General features: G+C 45.0%; 1 protein-coding gene and 1 long non-coding RNA gene across 3 annotated transcripts in view; one reads left to right on the top strand and one right to left on the bottom strand.

Annotated features, from left to right (window-relative positions):
* Positions 1-20,502, top strand: part of NTN3 (netrin 3) — a 105,837-nt gene that overhangs the window by 79,208 nt on the left and 6,127 nt on the right. The window lies entirely within an intron of this gene.
* LOC309398768 lies at positions 1,967-17,075 on the bottom strand. Its single transcript, XR_014176439.1, has 4 exons — positions 16,972-17,075; positions 9,969-10,026; positions 3,231-3,294; positions 1,967-2,186 (listed from the first exon to the last, which is right to left on the bottom strand). It is a non-coding gene; the product is annotated as an uncharacterized lncRNA (long non-coding RNA).

Here is a 20,502-nt window from a genome sequence, read left to right as displayed (position 1 = left end):
CCCTCACCCCGTGGTGCAGGAGGCCAGCTAGGCCACGCCCACCATGGCCACACCCACCATAGCCACACCCATCCAGAACTAGGCAGAGAACCCGTTGCTGAAATTTTTGAAGCCCACCCTTGGTTAGCACCTTCTAGAAGTTAGACAAGAGTCAACAGAATTCAAAGGGGGTTGAATTTTGCTCAGTTGTGACTACATAGAAATCCTAGGCTGATCCCTCTTTTAACTCCATCCCCAACTTCTGCCATTCCTTCCCTTACCACGTCTTACTTACAGTTTCTGCAGGCAGAAGGAATCCCACAATGTTTAGTTGTGGGGTGACGTAGACTGCAACTGTCGTTGAGGATGGGCCCCATGGTGTTTCTTCATTTTGCACACAATTAGAGATAACAGAACTGCGAGGACGGTTGTACAGTTTGGGGGTGTGGAACTTTGCCCCTGTTTCTTTGTATTTTTTCCTGGAAATCCACAATTGTACTACAGTTTTGCCCTTGAAGTTGGGCCAACTCTCAGGTGATAATGGTCTACTGACCGTAGACGCCCAACCTCCTCATATTGCTGTTCTCTCAATCCATCATCCCACCCAATCAATGCTCAGCAGATATTTTCTGTTGGTTCCCCTCCATAGACATCTGCTGAAATTTCCATGCTAAAACTAAATCTATCACCAGGTTTGTCTGGAAGGATGAAAATGGCCAGGTTTCTCTCAACTACTTTTTTTTGGGGGGGGTGTCAATGTAAAACAATGTTTTAAATCCTCTTTATTTTTGGAAAATGACCAAAGAATTCAACAAAGCATCCATAGATTGTTTTCTTTCTTTCCGATTTTCTTCCAAAGGGGGGGGGAAACCCAGTCAGCAAATTTCCTTTATACCAGGCAGCACAGAAACCCTTGGTCTCTGAAACTTGCCAGAGACAAAAACATAGAATGCAAGAACAGAGTTGGAAGGGACTTTGGAGGTTTTCTAGTCTAACCTCTGCTTGAGCAGGACACCCTATACCCGTGATGGCGAACCGATGGCACGCGTGTCGCATGGGCCACACGGAGCCATATCTGAGGGCATGCGAGGCATTGTCCTATGTCAGCTGCATCACGTGTGCACGCACTGACCAGCTGATTCTCGGCCTTCCAGGGGGCCGAAGGAAGCCGTTTTCGCCCTCCACAGGCTTTAGGAAAACCTCCAAAGACTGTGGATGGCGTCAAATGCACCCAAAGAGACTACCGGAAGTTCATTTCCAAACTTCCGGTAGGCCCGTTGTGCCGTTTTTCGCCCTCAGCAGGCTTCAGGAAAGCCTCCGGAGCCTGCGGAGGGCGAAAAACGGACCCAACGGACGTCTGGAGGCTTCAGTGAGGCCTGCGCATATGCGTGGGAGGCAGCAGGGGGGGTATTGTGCACGCATGTGCGGGGGGAGGGTATTGCATTATGTGTGTGGGTACGCACATGCACGCTATTGCTTATGCGCACGCCCTTTTGGGATCCAAGCAAAAAAAGGTTCGCCATCACTACCCTCTACCATTCCAGACAAGTAGCTTTCCAGCCTTTTCACCGTCAGGAAATTTCTCCTTTGTTCTAAGTTGCTTCTCTCCTTGATTAGCTTCCATTCATTGCTTCTTGCCTTGCCTCCTGGTGCTTTGGAGAATGGTTTGATCCCCTCTTCTTCGCGGCAGCCCCTGAGATATTGGAACCCTGCTATCATGCCCCCCCCCCCCAGTCCTTCTTTCGTACACACAAAATGTTTCACAAAGAAGCGTGCTTTTGGTGACAGCCACATGTTAGCTTTCCGAGGCCTCGAACGTTCTTAACCCACGTCGTATCTTCTCATGCACGAGGGGACAGACAAGTGCAAATATACAGGTTCTCAGGGAAAAACCATGCACAATTTAAACACAAACACTTGTGCCGTTTTCTGCAAAAGAATTACAGAGTGCTTCAACAGAAGAATCTTAGGGGAAAACACATGCAAAGCTAATAAGGACCAGCAGTGGAATGACACTCAAGAATTGCCATTTATTGATTGCAGTAATATTGTCTGCCCCAAAGATTAGACCTATGCCCATTGTTAAAAGACTGCAAAACATGGCATCTTGACGGGATGGTGCAGAGGGGCATTTTCTTCCTTCCTTTGGAGTGTTGCAAAGGTCTTCAGGAAAGTTCATCCAGTGGTGGGACACAGCCAGTTCGCACCTTTTTGGGAGAACCAGTTGTTAATTTTCTAAGCAGTTTGGAGCAATGGTGAAATTCAATTTTTTTACTACCAGTTCTGTGGGCGTGGCTTGGCGGGAGTGGCAGAGGAAGGATACTGCAAAATCCCCATTCCCACCCCACTCGGGGGCCAGCCAGAGGGGGTATTTGCCGGTTCTCCGAACTACTCCAAATTTGCGCTACCGGTTCCCCAGAACCTGTCAGAACCTGCTGGATTTCACCCCTGGTTTGGAGAACCGGTTGTTGGGAGAAATCTCCTTCTAGTGTTTTTTCACTTTACAAGGCTAATCCTGTAAGGAAGGCCATACATACTTTGGGTTGCTTTTGCGGAAGTGCCACTGCTTCCAGATGTTGTATTATGACTTCCAGTATATCTAAGCTAGGGAAGCGGTGGCTCAGTGGCTAAGACGCTGAGCTTGTCGATCAGAAAAGTTGGCAGTTTGGCGGTTCGAATCCCTAGCACTGTGTAATGGAGTGAGCTCCTGTTATTTGTCCCAGCTTCTGCCAACCTAGCAGTTCAAAAGCATGTAAAAATGCAAGTAGAAAAATAGGAGCCACCTTTGGTGGGAAGGTAACAGCGTTCTGTGCACCTTCGGCATTTAGTTCTGCTAGCCACGTGACACAGAGATGTCTTCAGACAGCGGATAGTTCAGAACTATCGTTCTTCAACTTGTCGGGGGTGGGGAGGGATGAAATTCTAAGTGTTTGTCTATGGACTGTGGGAGCCTGAACCACTCACCAAGGTCACTATTGCAGGTATAATTTTTATAATTGGATAATGTGAACACCCAGGGATGGGGGGAAAGGTTGTTGTTTAACTAAGCAAGCATTTGTGCAGGAAAAAACCAGAGCTGGTTTTGCTTCTGCAGTTCTGAGATGGTGTATCTAATAAAGTTATACTTTGGGGAATTCAAAGATCCCGAGAGTGTCTACATCTTTTGGGTTCGTTAATCAGACTGTTGACATTTATTGCCCCCCCCCATTTGATATCAAGGTGTAGAGTTCAGAATCAGCTACGAAACATACCCTTTCCTTCTTCTCTTCGTCAGATTTTCAAATGATGGGTGTTTTCTATATCCACCAAGAGGCACTGAAAAAAATGCCTCTCCAGTAGATTAATGTTGAATGGTCCATTTATGTTTGGCTTACAATTGTATATTGCCACTTAAAGGGCATTATTAGGATATAGGTGAAGATCAGCCATGGATCAGCTCTCCTGGGCTACAAAAAAAAAAGACTCAATCTCCAGGGAGGGTGTTATAATTTAGGCTTTGAGATCCTGTTTTGTAACATTAGGGATGGGATTAAAAATGTGGGCGTTATAAAGCATTCCGACCATCTAGAGAGATGGTGGAGCAGAAAATCATGCAAAGCTTGCTGCAAAACTACCATGTCCTCCCACGCCTGGGCTGTTAGGTACCGCAAGGAGGGACATCAAAGAAGGAATATGTCAGGAAAAGGGTGGAAGCGAGGTATCGGTTACAGTAAATCGTCCTTCCAGGTTACATTCCAAAAAGAACACATGCAAATTTTGTCAGAATGTACACTGAAGATTCTTACAAGAGTTTTGATTGGAAAACTATAAAACAAACTGAGTGAGGAGCTTTGGTAAATTCAGCGGAGGAAGTCTGCTAAGTAGTCGGCAGATTTATCTGTGGTTTTCTCTCCACACACCCTGCTCCTTGTTCAAATATATGTCTGTTGCTTTTTGCCACATGTTCCCAAAGATTTCTTCTCTCTCTCTCTCTCTCTCTCTCTCCCTCCCTCCCTCCCACTCTCTCTTTCTTTCTCTTTCTCTCTCTCCCCCCCCCCCCCCCCCAGCAGATCTGGCAGCAAAATCGGACAGTGAGGAGGTTGGGGAGGAACTTGGGCCAGTCCTGGCGTCTGGGGAAGGCTCAGATGAGGGCTTTGTGTCAGAGGCAGAGAGGGGGCCAGGGCCTTCTGACAGTTATCTGCTGCCTTCAGAGTCAGATATCAGTGAGGCAGAAGAACAGCTGGAGCCTGTTCCCAGTGTGTGCATGCGCAGAGTTGCTAGATTAAGGGAACAGCTAAAGAACAGGGGTTGACTTGGGAGTAAGGCCAGAGGTGAACGGTGAATGGCCCCTCCCAGAGGAAATAAAAGAGGAGCGAAAGGGGAGTGGAGTTTGCAGGAGACAATTAGTTTGCTTAATTGGTTCGTGACCAGTGATGACTTGCCAATTTTTTTCTTTTGCGCGTGTGCAGAAACGTCCCGGGTGGGTGGGTGGGCGGAGCCTCCTGCCACCGCTACTACCAGTTTGCCCAATCCGGGCCGAACCAGGAGCAACCCACCTCTGTTCGCGATTCTCCGAGACTCCTTGCCAAGTTCTGCAGAGATCGTCCTGGCAGCTCTCCAAGCCAGAGAAGGTCTGTGACCGTAAATCCTCCCTTGAAAGACTTTGCTGGAGGTGAATGTGCAGAATTCACAGTCAATTCATAAAAGGGGTTTTTGTCGGGGCCAGGAGTTTGCTTCATGCTTTTGGGAAACCCAAGTCAGAACAGTGAGGTTCAATACTCAATAAGCTTTATTTGCACATGAGAGCAAGAAGCAATCTCAAACTAATCAGCAGAGAAGTTGCAGATGAGGAGTCATTTGTAACGAGGCCCAAGGAATCAAGACACACCACTGGAATGCTTGTTGGATCATTCCCCAAGCAGATTATGAGCAGCTGCCTGTAGTCTCTTGAAATGCGAGAATTACATTGTCCAATAGTGATTAGCCAACTCTTCAAATCCAGTTGCTGTTTGTTGTTGACATGTGTGTCAGAGAATGAGTGTTTTGAATAACCCGATTTGGCAGCGACGTCGCCCAAGCGTCTTCCATTGCAGACAATTGTTATGTTATGTTCTCTATGGTTTGCTGCTTTCTTAACATGCTGACATTTAGAGATGGAATTCACTTTAGTAAATAAACCCGACTGCGATCGGTTGGGATGGAGCAAGTCAGGTCAACATCATCACTCCTCACTCAGGTTTAGGCTTTCGTTAAAAGCATCGGCCTTGTCCTCGGTGGTTCCTCTTGGTCAGGGGTCTTGTCCTGACCTAGGCTTCCCAAGATCATGAAGCCGGCTCCTCGTCCTGATAAAACCACCTTTATTTAGCTTAAAGGGAATTCCTCTCTGGCAAAGTCCCGGCAAACAGTCTTTCGTGAGATTTCACAACGACAGACCTTGATCAGGCTTGGAGAGCTGCCAGGCCGATATCTTCCAAACTCCACGCTATAGCAGCAATTACTTGGCAAGGAGTCAGGAACGGATCTTCCCCCGAATGAATTGAACTAATTGTCTCCTGCAAACTCCACTCCTCTGGCGCTCCTCTTTATTCCCTATTGGAGGGGCCATTCATCATCCACCTGTGCCTTTACTCCTGAGTCGGGCCCTTGTTCCTTAGCTGTTCTCTTCTCTTGGCAGCTCTGCGCCTGCACACACTGGGAGCAGGTTCCAGCTGTTCTTCTGCCCCACTGATCTCTGACTCTGAAGGCAGCTGATAACTGTTGGACGGCCCTGGCCCCATCTCTGCCTCCGATGCAGAGCACTCATCAGAGCCTTCCCCAGACTCCAGGACTGGCCCTTGTTCCTCCCCAACCGCCTCAGTCTCTGAGTCTGCCACCAGCTCCGCTGGCGGGCCACAGCACAAACTTGGCAACCTTTAAGACCAGGGGGGCTTCAAACTTTAAGACTTGTGGACTTCAACTCCCAGAATTCCCCAGCTACCATGGGGAGTTGAAGTCCACAAGTCTTAAAGTTGCCAAGTTGCCCCCACAAGATGAGCCTGGCAATTTTTAAGACTTGCAGACTTCAACTCCCAGAGGTCCCCAGCCAGCAATGATTCTGGAAGATTAAGTCCACAAGTCTTAAAAGTTGCCAAGTTTGGAGACCCCTGCTCTTGGTAGAGCCAAGGAATTGAGGGAGATGATGAGAGCAGAAAATTTTAGGGAGCAGAGAAGATACTGGGACCATGGTCCCTTCAAGTCCCTGGTCATAGTGGAAGTTTCTTAGTTCCAGCCAGTTGGCTCCTATCCAGAGACGAGAGAGGGGCCTCTTGACCTTGGAAAGTACCTTGAGGTGGCCTTGATGGAGTTCTGGTCCTCCTCCCCTTCTCCCCCCCTTCTTTCCCTCCCCCCACCCAATACAACCAGCCATTTCATCTCTCGAGCTTAAGCTCACAGCAGGTGTGTCGGATTCTTTGAAGGACGTAGTAACAGAGCTCTGTTTGTTTCAAGAGTTCCATTTTTCAGGTGTTCCAACCTCTTCCAGCAAATGCCCCCAATTTTCAAGCTGCCCCTCCTTGTAGACAACCCCAAACGTTGCTTTTCTGTCTCCTCCTGTTCCTCATCGACCCTCCATATGTTTCCAAAATAACCTTTACATTCAGTAACCTCCTGTTGAGGGAGGGAGGGACAGCCTTCATATGATTTTATTTTATTAGTTCGGTTTTTGTTTTCTTTACTTTGACCCTTTGATTTTGCTTTAAGCTCCTACATGTAAAGGTAAAGGTTACCCTCGCAGATAAGTGCTAGTCGTTCCTGACTCTAGGGGACAGTGCTCATCTCCGTTTCAAAGCCAAAGAGCCAGCGCTGTCCGAAGACGTTCTCCGTGGTCATGTGGCTGGCATGACTAAACACCGAAGGCGCACGGAATGCTGTGTCCCTATTTTTCCACTTGCTTTCGAACTGCTAGGTTGGAAGAAGCTAGGACAAGTAACGTGAGCTCACTCCGTTATGTGGCACCAGGGATTTGAACCGCCGGACTGCTGACCTTTTGATTGACAAGCTCAGCATCTTAACATTGAGCTACTGCGTCCTAGCTCCTAGTCTACCCCTAAGGCAACATCAGGCCTGGGTATCTAAGAGAGATTATATGAATAATTCCAACCTTAAACAAGCATTAAAAATAAGCAAATGAGAAGAGTTAATATATCCCTGTAAAAAAAAACAACAAAGTTAAGTTCATCCCTAGTTGAAACCGAGACCTTAGGCTGAGCAGCAAAGTTTGTTGAGTAGGAATCTTGGGCCTGCTTTCCTTCCTTTATTTATTTAACTTTATTTGTTTTATGGCAAGTTTGGAAGGGGGAAAATACACAAACGCAAAGAAAGACACCAATTCATTACCGCCCAAAATACAAAAAAACCCCACAAACTATAAACAAATGTTTAAAAAGAAGAGGACGCAACAAGAACGAAGGAAACAAAAACAAATCAATAACAAAGGCAAAAAAGGAGAGGGAAGTGAAAAAAAGTTAATTATAAACAAATTAAGCGTGATTGCTCATGAAATCGGCACCAAAAGAAAATATACTGTATTGTATATATTTTTCAGAGGGACCCGGTGGCTCAGTGGCTAAGACACTGAGCTTGTCGATTAGAAAGGTCAGCAGTTTGGCGGTTCAAATCCCTAGCGCCGCGTAACGGAGTGAGCTCCTGTTATTTGTCCCAGCTTCTGCCAACCTTGCAGTTCAAAAACATGTAAAAATGCAAGTAGAAAAATAGGAACCAAATTTGGTGGGAAGGAATCAGGGATCCGTGCCCCTTCAGGGTTGAGTCATGCCGGCCACATGACCACGGAGATATCTTCGGACAGCGTTGGCTCTTTGGCTTTGAAACGGAAATGAGCATCGCCCCCTAGAGTCTGAAATGACTAGCATACATGTGCTACTCTACTCTACTCTACTCTACTCTACTCTACTCTAAAGGTAAAGTAGACTTTACCTTTACTACAGGATCATAAACCTTCCTTACCATTTCATGTGAACCAATCTGCACGTGCTTATGTGGACTACATAGCTATGGGACACCATGCCCAGCTTCTCATGCCAGTTTTGCTCTCCCAGTGCTGGCCGGGTGCCCAAGCCCATCACAGGTCCCCCAAATGCTCTGTGTCACATCCCCTAATCCAGTTCCTGCACGAACAGTCCTGAAGGAATTCACCAGTAAAAAGGCTTATAGCCGTAACACCTAATTAAGTTACATCTCTCTTAAAACAAAAATATTCCTGTCCAAAAACACAAAAGGAAAGGGGGAAAAAGGCAGGAGAAATAAACCAGATGTGCAAAACTTGCTCGGTCTTTCTCTTTTATATTGTGCAAACAGAGACAGGCAGAGAAAGAGGATGCCAAATTGGGCTGGTGAAAATATTTCAAGAAAGTTAATGGAAGCCAAAGCCAGGAGATCTTAGCTATGGCAATTTTGCCCTATTTCCTTTTCTTTTTATAAGAATGGCATGGCGTAGGGTAGGGTAGGGTAGGGTAGGGTAGAGTAGAGTAGGGTAGAGTAGAGTAGAGTAGAGTAGAGTAGAGTAGAGTAGAGTAGTTGGAAGGGACTTTGGAGGTCTTCTAGTATAACCCCCTGCTCAGGCAGGAAACCCTGCACAACTTCAGACAAATGTTTACAAGCCACCATTAGTTAATTCTGTAGAATACACGAGGTCACAGCATGACATGGTCAAAGTAAGTAAGAGATGCAGTTTTGTGATTTTGCCTTCCGGTGACATATATGATCTTATGTGATTCAATATTTGCTGGCTGGCCACCTTTCTTGTCCAAGAATTATGCCTTCTCCAGCACCAAAGCTCAAAAGTGTCACTTTTCTTCCTGCCTTGCTTTTTAAGGTCCAACTTTCACAACCACAGGGACCAAAACAGCATAGATTAAACCTACCGTGTTTCCCCCAAAATAAGACAGGTTCTTATTTTCTTTTGACACCCCCCCCCCCCCGAAAAATAAGCGCTTGGCCTTATTTTCAGGGAGGTCTTATTCTTTTTGAGGTGCAGGAGGTGGCGAGCACGGTCACCTCATGTCTGCTGCTGTATTGCAATATTTTCAGGGAGGGCTTATTTTCAGGGGAGGGCTTATTATTTTTGAGGTGCAGGAGGTAGCGAGCATGGTCACCTTATGGCTGCTGCTATATTGCAATATTTTCAGGGAGGGCTTATTTTCGGGGGAGGGCTTATTATTTTTGCGGTGCAGGAGGTAGCGAGCGTGGTCACCTCATGGCTGCTGCTGTATTGCAATATTTTCAGGGAGGGCTTATTTTTGGGGGAGGACTTATTATTTTTGACGTGCAGGAGGTAGCGAGCATGGTCACCTTATGGCTGCTGCTGTATTGCAATATTTTCAGGGAGGGCTTATTTTCGGGGGAGGGCTTATTTTAGCGCATGCGCTCAAAAGCCCAATTGGGCTTATTTTCAGGGAAACGGTACATTTTGGTCACCCTATAAAATCCTTCTTTGTGGAAAGGGGAAAGCGAGTGAAAAGCCCACCTACCCTTTCCCTCCTCTCATTAATTCAAGCTTCCAATCCTGCACCAAAGGAAATTGAAAAGAAAGCCAGAAGTGTTTTGCAGGTGCAGTAGAGACCAAGAGAGAGAGAGAGAGGAAGGGAGTGTGTGTGTGTGTGTGTGTGTGTGTGTGTGTGTGAGAGAGAGAGAGAGAGAGAGTGAGTGTCATGATAGCCATCTTTCCTCTCTTGATATTTTGGTGTCCCTCCTCGCAGCTTGAAGCGCTGGGAGAAGAAATCAAGAGGCGAACATGAAACTTCCATCAGCGGGGCAGGGAAAAACACCTGAGAGATTGGAAGGTGGATTTCGACACGGGATTAATGGAAGGCAATGAAGGATGCTCACGGATCCTTTGAAAACAGTGGCTTTCTCTTTTGGCCTCCTGCCCTCCAGCCTTCCAAGATAAGTCCCCCTTGTCAAGTCAACCTTAGCAGCTGTTTTCCTCTCCTTCGGACCAGGGGGTCTTCACTCACCTGGCTTCTTATTAATGCCTTCTTGGGATGTAGCCAGGCCCGGGATGGGCGATGCTTGCTGCAAAAAAAAGGCACCTGTTTATAAGAAAGGTCAAATTTGGGCAGTTCTCAGGCTTCCAGAGAGCCAGCTTCCAAATCATGTTTATTGCACAAAGACTCTGAGAACATTTAAAGCAGAATTGGATAGGAAATGCAACAGACAGCTCCAGAATCGCCAAAGGGTTCAATGGCTTGAGTTCCTCTCATGCCCGTCCAGCATCGGTTTTATCAAGCCGTCTCTTGCGGTGGATATTCCATTGTGTCATCTTGGACCTTCGGGCCCCCTCTCTATTAAAAAGTTCTCTTTTGCAATACGGTCCTCCGTTAAAATGATTTGAGCACGGACACATATCCAAAAATCTCTTCCATTTTTTTCTTTTCATCTAACCCCAGCCTTCACAAGTTCCAGCAGCTCAGGGCAGCTGAATATATCCCTGTAGTACAATTCAAAATAAAATCCAAAAGATATTTTCTTCTGGCAGGAACCGTGACCACTTCCCTCCCCCACATCTCCCCCTGCCCGAGCAAAGAGAAGAATAGAGAAAAAAGACCTCCCATCAACATAACTCAAGGTCTAAAGGAGACCCAGGTTTTTAAGGCCAGCAGGTAGGGTAGGGTCTCAGTAGGGTAGGGTAGGGTACGATATGATACGATAGGATAACAGAATAGCTGAGTTGGAAGGGACCTTGGAGGTCTTCTAGTCCAACCCCTTGCCTAGGCAGGAAACCCTACACCACTTCAGACAAATGGCTATCCAACATCTTCTTAAAAACTTCCAATGTTGGAGCATTCACAACTTCTGGAGGCAAGCTGTTCCACTGACTAATTGCTCTGTCAGGAAGTTTCTCCTTAGTTCTAGGTTGCTTCTCTCCTTGATTCGTTTCCACCCATTGCTTCTTGTCCTGCCCTCAGGTGATTTGGAGAATAGCTTGACTCCCTCTTCTTTGGGGCAGCCCCTGAGACATTGGAAGATTGCTGTCATGTCATCCTTAGTCCTCCTTTTCATTAAACTAGACATACCCATCTCCATTTATAGGATAGGATAGGACACATACACATACAGATATATTCACATACATGTACATATAAAAATAGACAGAGAGAGAGAGAGAGAGAGAGAGAGAGAGAGAGAGAGAGAGAGAGAGATGTGCACACACACACATTATACATATATACACACACTTGTTTCAGTGTTTTTCCTTCTCTTCTCTTCTTTTCTCTTCTCTTCTCTTCTCTTCTCTTCTCTTCTCTTCTCTTCTCTGTTCCTTGACTTTGCATATGCTGCCATTTTACTATCCTGATGTAAAAATAGTTGTTTCCTCTTCCGTCACAAAGGCAGGAGTCCCATCTGCTACACACATAGAAAGCAGTAAAGGAATCTGTTCCCCAGCCCTTTCTCAACTTTGCTATTCTGCTTTAGGCACATTCTAAGAACACATGGGCTGCAGTGGCTCAGTGGCTAAGACACTGAGCTTGACGATCAGAAAGGTCGGCAGTTCGGCGGTTCGAATCCCTAGCGCTCCATAACGGAGTGAGCTCCCATTACTTGTCCCAGCTTCTGCCAACCTAAAGCACGTAACAAATGCAAGTAGAAAAATAGGAGCCACCTTTGGTGGGAAGGTAACAGCGTTCCGTGCACCTTCGGTGTTGAGTCATGCCGGCCACATGACCACGGAGACGTCTTCGGACAGCTCTGGCTCTTCGGCTATGAAACAGAGATGAGCACCGCCCCCTAGAGTCGGGAACGACTAGCACATATGTACGAGGGGAACCTTTACCTTTCAGAGCACAGGCAGCCAGTGCGAAATCACCACAGAAAATGAACAAATCCCAGATGCCCTTAAACTGGCTTTGGATAAATTGCCAGTCTAGTAACCAGTGAATCAGCCATTGCTGCTTTAAAGCAGCAGATGAAAAGGGCTATCAAATCTGAGCTGTTACACTTAGACCACTGCTAGATGGCAGCAAAGAAATATGATCAGCTCTCTAAGCTGCCCACTAGTGGCCATCTATATTTTTGCAGGCAGTTTTATAAATATTAAGGATGCATTGTAGCATTAAAATGCTGCTGACTAGGGGCAGAAAATATATTTCCTGTTCAATTTTTCTGGTGTTTCTGGTTTTTTTTTAAAAAAAATCCTTCTACAAGAACTTCTTTTGGAAACTTACTAAGACATTTCTGGAAAACTATTAGGTACCTCAACTTTTAGCCACATCAGATGAACCCTGGTGGCTGTTTCCCCATTTTTCTGTGTTTATGGAAATGTGGAGTCAAGATCATTGTGAAACCTGGAATGAGTACTTGTAAGAAATGGAAACTTTAAAGAAAAATGCTCATTAAGTTACCAATTACAGAAAGCATTTCCTGTTTTTCATAAGTTTATTTTTAAATAAAATCTTTATGGCTTCCTTCCTTCCTTCTTTCCTTCCTGTCTGCCTGCCTGCCTTCCTCTCTCTCTCCCTCTTTCTTTCTTTCTTTCTTTCTCCCTCCTTTCTTTCTTTCTCTGTTCTTCCTTACCTCTCTCTTCTTCCTTCCTTTCTCTCTCCCTTCCTCTCTTACTCAATCCCTCCCTCTCCCTCTCTTTCTTTCTTTCTTTTTCTTTCTCCCTCCTTCTTTCTTTCTCTGTTCTTCCTTACCTCTCTCATCTTCTTCCCTCCCTCTCTCTCTCTCTCTTTTCTTTCTTTCCCCCTCCTTTCTTTCCCTGTTCTTCCTTACCTCTCTCTTCTTCCTTCCTTTCTCTCTCCCTTCCTCTCTCCCTCCATCCCTCCCTCTCCCTCATTCTTTCTTTCTCCCTCCTTCTTTCTTTCTCTGTTCTTCCTTGCCTTCGATTCTCTTGAGGTTGGTAAAATGAGAACTCAAATTTTTGGGGGCAATAGACTATAAATCGCTTAAAGAGGGCGGTAAAGCACTGTGAAGCAGTATATAAGTCTAAGTGCTCTTGCTCTTCCTTTTCTCCTTCCTTCCTTCCTTCCTTTCCTTCCTTCCATTGTGTACAGTGATTAGAATGCAGTATTGTAGGCTAATTCTGCCAACTGCCAGTAGTTTGAGTCTCGCTGGCTTAAGGTTGACTCATCCTTCCATCCTTCCAAGGTGGGTAAAATGAGGACCCAGATTGTTGGGGGCAAGAGGCTGACTCTGTAAACCGCGTAGAGAGGGCTGTAAAAGCACTGTGAAGCGGTATATAAGTGTAAGTGCCATTGCTATTGCTAACTGTGCTGTTTCTGCTTAATTGGAACAGGGAGAAAATTGTCTGCAAAAAACCCCAGGGAAACCATTATGTACAGTGTGTGTGTGTGCGTGTGTGTGTGTGTGTGTGTGTACACAGTATGCATGTGTATATGTGTGTGCTATGTATATAGGTATCATGAATGTATTTCTTTGTTAGTTTGGTTGATTATGTTGTTGTTGTTATTAGTCGCGAAGTCGTGTCTGACCCATTGCAACCCCATGGACAACGTTCCTCCAGGCCTTCCTGTCCTCTACCATCTTCTGGAGTCCATTCAAGCTCACACTGATTGTTTCAGTATTCCATCCAGCCACTTCATTCTCTGCCGTCCCCTTCTTTTGCCCTCCATCGTTCCCAGCATGAGGCTCTTCTCCAGTATGTCCTTCCTTCTCATTCGGTGGCCAAAGTCTTTGAGTTTCCTCTTCAGGACCTGGCCTTCTAAAGAGCAATCAGGGTTGATCTCCTCTAGGACTGACCGGTTGGATCGCCTTGCAGTCCAAGGTGACTCCATCCAGCCACCTCATTCTCTGTCATCTCCTTCTTCTTTTGCCCTCAGTCATTCCCAGCATGAGGCTCTTCTCCAGGGAGTCCTTCCTTCTCATGAGTCAAAGTCTTTGAGTTTCCTCTTCAGGATCTGGCCTTCTAAAGAGCAGTCAGGGTTGATCTCCTCTAGGACTGACTGGTTGGATGGTCTTGCAGTCCAAGGGACTCGCAGGATTGATTATATATCCCACCTTTATTATTTTTACAAATAACTCAAGGTAGCAAACTTATCCAACGTAACTTTCTCCTTCGTATTTTCCCCACAACAGTAACCCTGTGATGTGGCTTGGGGGGGGGGGGGAGAGAGATAGGGGTCGGCCCAAAGCCACCCAACCGGCTTTCACAGCTAAGATGAGACTTGAACTCATAATCTCCTTGCTTTCTACCGTGTTTTCCCCAAAATAAGACACTTGGCCTTATTTTGGGGGAGGTGTTATTATTGTTGGGGTGCACAGGGTGACAAGTGTGATCAGCTCATGGCTGCTGCTGTGTAGCAATATTTTCGGGGAGGGCTTATTTTCGGGAGAGGGCTTATTTTAGCGCATGCGCTTAAAAGCCCAATTGGGCTTATTAACCAGGGTGGTCTTATTTTCAGGAAAACAGGGTAACTTAGTGCTTAAACCACTAAACCTGGCTCTTTACGGGTTAGAAAACGACCGTTCGCTTCAAGGGAAACCACCCCTGTATAAGCACAACAGACATCCATATTAGGTTCCTCTGCACAAATCTTGTATATTTTATACCCTGGTCCCCAGCCAAAAGCGTATTACAATCCAGTAAGATAAATTATATATCACATTAATAAACAGAGCCATAAAACATCCCCCGACGACAAGACTCAAGCGACAACTCAACAGATGCCGAAAAATATTGTCCGCTCTAGTAAACAGGCTATAAAAGCTTTCCTTAAAAGGATGAGGATATCAGTGCTGGCTTTTGGATAGTAACCGAAGTCATGAGTTGGGTAGCGATGGCGCTACTGAAAAACAGACATTATTATTATTATTACTACTACTGCTACTACTATACGATTGTATCACAGCGGCCAGTTGATTCGCCGGATTTGGCATTGATTACTAGTCGGGCCCCACCCAGGGGCCTAGGACGTCGTAACATATTTTCGTAATATACGTGCAGATCCAAGCGGTGCAGCTTTTTGCATTTGACTGATGGTGATTTTTGTCAAGTTTTAACTGTTTTAAATGTAATTCCAGTGCTTTTGGAATAGCACCCAGTGTGCCGATTACCACTGGAATTACCACTGCTGGTTTGTGCCATAATCGTTGGATTTCGATTTTTAAGTCCTGGTATTTCGCGACTTTTTCATGTTCCTTCTCCTCAACCCTGCTATCACCTGGTATTGCGATGTCTATGATTGTAACCTTATTTTTCTCAACCAGTGTGATGTCTGGTGTATTATGCGCCAGTATTTTATCCGTTTGTATGCGAAAATCCCACAAGATCTTGACCATCTGACTCTCGACGACTTTTTCAGGCTTATGTTCCCACCAGTTTGCTGCTGTTTTAATATTATAATTTTTGCACAAAATTATTATTACTATTACTATTATTATCACAATAATAATAATAATAATAATAATAATAATAATAATAATAATAATAATAATAATAATAATAATAATAATAATAATAATAATAATAATAATAATAATAATTATCGTTATCGTTATCGTTATTGTTATTGTTATTGTTATTGTTATTATATTGTATCACAGCGGCCAGTTGTTTCTCCGGATTTTTTTACCAAGGTCTTATAAAGTAGTATTAACACATTGTGTGATCTTGGTTATTGAGAGAAGGATCAGAATGAGAAAGCAATGCAGAGCAGCAAATTGACTGGGGAAGAAAAGGTGTGGTGTAAACTTTTGGGCAAATGGACTTTATAATTTTCCTAAAGAATCCTTGTAATAATTTCCATTCCATATAAAGTATTTTTTTTCCCTCTGAAAGCCATTACCACCAATTGCCTAAATCTTCACCCTTACATACGCACGCTAAGACCATGTTTTACTAACCGAGCAGATGAGTTTATATCTTGTGACACTTAAATAATAATAATTATGCAAACAGAAATGTTAATTTATGGTTGTAAAGTTTTTCTGGCAACTGTGGGAGCAAGGCTATGTCTTTAGAGGCCATTTTTCATTTTTAAAAGAATCCTTTCCAATAACGAGGTCCTGATTTTCCTCTCTTGCGCTCTTCAGATCATCTCTCTGTCTGGCCTCAAGCTTTGCGCTTTTATTTTTTGTTTACTCATTTTTTTAGAATGTCTACTTTGCAAATTTGGAAGAAGAAGAAAAAAAACCCCAAAGAGATGTCAAACTTATTTCACTGAGTAATGAACACTGATCCCACACGATTGAGATCCTTTCCCACAATCTCAAAGTACAAGGAGTGAGCCACGGGCTTTTTCAGTCGCCTTTCTTAAATGGAGGAGGGCATTTTAGCATTGAACCCTAAGACACAACCGAAGTGACAAAATGATTCCATAAATGAGCTTGCGATAAATAGAAGGGATGCTTATCTATTTATTTAGTGTCCAGTATATCATATGTATATCATAAAGGGACACGGTGGCTCAGTGGCTAAGACGCTGAGCTTGTCCCGACTCTAGGGGACGGCGCTCATCTCCGTTTCAAAGCCGAAGAGCCAGCGCTGTCCGAAGACGTCTCCGTGGTCATGTGACCGGCATGACTAAATGCCCAAGGTGCACAGAACACTGTTACCTTCCCACTAAAGGTGGTCCCTATTTTTCTACTTGCATTTTTACGTGCTTTTGAACTGCTAGGTCGGGACAAGTAACGGGAGCTCACTCCTCTAGGCGGCATTAGGGATTCGAACTTCTGAACTGCCAACCTTCTGATCGACAAGCTCAGCATCTTAGCCACCCAGCCACCGCGTCCCTCTGTTGTGTGTGCCTGCTATTAAAAGCACTGGTGAGCACAATTGAAGAAATGAGAACTTCCATCTCCAGAAACTGGCACTGACACCTTTTGTGGCTTTGGACTCCAGAGGACTAAACGTCCCGAGAATTTTTTTTCTCTTTCTGGGTGTCTCGGCTTGCCATGTCTTCCCTCCCCTTTCTCTCGTCCTGCAGAGTTAGACTAAGCAAGGAGCTCAGGAGCTCCAAATATAGTCATCCCCGCTTTGCAAAACAGAAAAAGAAAACCAACCGTTGTAGCAAAACAGAGACTCCGAAGGATAGAACCTCATCTTCGTTGGGCACCCAACTCCCCTTATGATATCCACGAGGCTTTATTTATTCAGCAAAGAGTCCTGCCAGTTAGTCTGGGGCACAAGGTGGTCGGTCACGAAAGCGTGTCAGCTCATTTGTCAGTGACGTAGCAGCGGAGAGCAAGAGGTGCCTTTTCCAGCGAGGGTTGAAAATGAAGTGCGTCTTTCTGTAGCTCCCTTCATTTTTCTCTTGCAAATTTGTCCGTTTGGCAGGGGGGGGGTTTCCTGACCTGTCTCCTCTGCTTCTCCTTCTTCCCTTTCATTTTCGCACACCAGGACAGAGAAACCCAGTTTTTCCTCTTTTTTCTTTCCTGGTTGGGTGGCAACTGTTGACTCCTCCAAAAAAAAAAAAGGAGAAAACCAAGCCTGTGCAATATTCTTTACAGATTCTTTGAATCTGTCAAGGAAACTCTGCAAAGTGCAGAGACAGATGGAAAAACAGGCAGGGAGCTCAAGGCATCACAAGACAACAGAGAAGACATTAGCCTTTCAAGTTAATCCACTCAAGAAGTATAGCCATGAGCTAACAACTTTGTTGTTGTTAGTTGCGAAGTCGTGTCAGACCCATCGCGACTCCATGGACAAGTTCCTCCAGGCCTTCCTGTCCTCTACCATATTTTTAAAATCTTGCGAGTCATTGACCGAAAAATGGTTTCCTTCCATTTCATTTCATGCAAACAGTCTCTGCAAATGATCCTATGCCCAAGCTGACTATATAACCCACTAACTTGGTTTAATGTTTTATCTCATTATCTGGGGTCCTGCAATACATTGAATCTCAACCACTACAGTGGAGCTGGCAGCAGATTTGGAAAGTGATGAGGTGTTGGAGAGGAGCAAGGACCAGTCCTGGAGGCTGGGGAAGGCTCAGACGAGGGGTCTGCATCAGAGGTAGATACGGGGCTGAGGCCATCTGGAAGTTCTCAGCTAGATAGCAGTGAGGCAGAGGAACAGCTGGAGCCTGTTCCCAGTGTGCGTATGCGCAGAGCTGCCAGAAGAAAAGAGTAACTCAGAAATCAGGGTAGACTTAGGAGTAAAGCCACAGGTGGACGGTGAAGGGCCCCTCCCATAAGAAATAAAAGAGGAGCGAAAGGGGAGTGGGCTTTTGCAGGAAACAATTCATTCGTTCGGTCGTTAGATTCATTTCAGGAGTGTGAAGATCTGTCCGTGAATCTCAGAGACTCTGTGGCCAGACTTTCCTTGCACAACGCCTCATTTGGAAATTATTGACATGGCAGCTTTCCAAGATAGATAAGGTCTGTGGTCATAAATACTCCTTTGAAAGACTGTTTGCCAGGCCTTTGCTGAAGGTGAATGAGAGGAAGTCACATTCGTTTAATAAAAGGGGTTTTGTCAGGACTCTGCCTTGTGCTTTTTGGGGAAGGCCTAGTTCAGAACAATCACTGAAATAGACCTTCTTCCTCCCCCTCCCCCCTCAAAACACCCAGCCAACTAAATGTGGCATGTGTGAACATTGTCATGTGTACAGCCTCTAGTTCTTGTGGCATGCGTGCATCTCTTGCGGCTTGTGGTCTGTGTACATCCCCAGTTCTTGAAGTGTGTCATACAAAAGAAACCACACGATTTGAGATCTTACAGGCTACATTTTGCCTCGGCATTTTGCCTCTTCTCGCCTTCTGTCAGGTTGCTTCAAATCTCCAGCATGGTAACGGGCTGGACGGGAACTTACATTTTTGGCCGTTTCCATCAGACGTTGATTTATGGGAGTTAGAGAAAGAGGGATCCAGCCACAAAAAGGTCGCTGGAGTTTGGCTCAGCACCTTAACCGCATCAAATGGGTAAGCAACAACACCAAGGCCAATGCGGACGAGGCATTAGAGGTTGGATGGGGGCAGAGAGGACCTCGTTACATTCCTTCACATTTGGAGCTCCTTTTTGGACCGAATTCGTGCCGCAGTGAGTTGTTTTAGCAAGCAGAAATTTGGCCCAAAGAGCAGAAAAGCCGGGCTGAAAAGGGAGCTGGGTGGAAAAGGAGAAAAACAGCCAAATGCCAGCTGGATTCACTTTTCTTTCTGAAATTCATTTATTTATTTTGCCCTTCTCCTTTTTTTGAGGTGGCTCTGCGGAAGAGGTTTTGTCGGGTTTTTTTCTCCCACATCTCAAGCCCTCTTCCTCCATTTGTAAACTGCTCAGAGAGTGGCAAATAAGTCACATGTAAGACTAATGGCGGTCCAGTCTCTTCTTCTTGAAAACCTTCCGTGATGGAGTACCCATGGAGGCAAGCTGTTCTACTGGTTCATTGCTCTCACTCTCAAACATTTCCCCCTTAGTTCTAGGTCGGATCTCTCTTCAGCACAGTTTCCCCCTGCGACTCCTTGTCCTGGCCTTAGGGGCTCTGAAGAATAAGTCAGTCCCCTCTTCTCTGTGACAACCCCTCAAATATTGGAAGACTACTCTCCTGTCTTCCCCCAGTCCTTCCCTTCATTTAGCTAGACATTCCCGGTTCTCTCCAGAAGTTGTAAATGCTCCAACACTGGAAGTTTTTAAGAAGAGATGATCGGAAGGGATATCAGATTTCCTGCCTAAGAAGCGGGTTGGACTAGAAGACCTCCAAGGTCCCTTCCAACTCTGTTATTCTATTCTATTCATGTATATGTGTATGTATGTATGTGTGTGTGTGTGTGTATGTATGTATGTATGTATGTATGTATGTATGTATGTAGTGTGTATATATACATACAGTGCACGCGCACGCGCACGCGCACGCACTGTTTCCAAGATCTTCTGAGGATATTCCCTGGATACTTTCCTGTTCCTTCCTAAAATAAATAATGCCTACAATATTCTAGAGGCAATCTGACCAACACAGAACTGAGAAGAGTGGTTAGTTTTCTTGATTCTATTCTATTCAACTCTATTCTACTCTACTATTATTTCTATTCTATTCTATTCTCCTTTTCTAATCTAATCTAGTCTATTCTACTCTTTATTCTATTCTATTCTATTCTACTCTTTATTCTATTCTATTCCTTATTCTATTCTACACTTAATTCTATCCTATTCTACTCTTTATTCTATTCTATTGTATTCCTAATTCTATTCAATTCTATTCTACACTTAATTCTATTCTATTCTATTCTACTCTTATTTCTATTCTATTTTCCTTTTCTAATCTAATCTAATCTATTCTATTCTACTCTACTCTTAAATCTATTCTATTCTTCTATTCTATTCTACTCTTATTTCTATTCTATTCTGTTCTCTTCTCTTCCTAGTTCTTTATTCTATTCTATTCTATTCTATTCTTCATGGTACGATCTGTTACCCAAGTCTGTTTTCCCTGCAGCTTTTGGGCTCCAGCCATGCCAAGAGGGTGCCATTAGACCCTCAGGCATGGATCCAGAGTTCCATCTCCCAAGTGCCTTTTTGGAAGGCTCAGCAGTTGTCCGTCCTGCCTTACTCCCTCCTTTTCCATCTCCTTTTGAGAAACTCCAGTGCCAGGCCTGGCT

Source organism: Natrix helvetica (assembly GCF_964273705.1).
Source record: "Natrix helvetica genome assembly, chromosome: 13".
NCBI lineage: Eukaryota > Metazoa > Chordata > Lepidosauria > Squamata > Natricidae > Natrix > Natrix helvetica.
The sequence above is the reverse complement of the archived record's forward strand: the minus strand, read 5'-3'. Positions and strand labels throughout refer to the sequence as shown.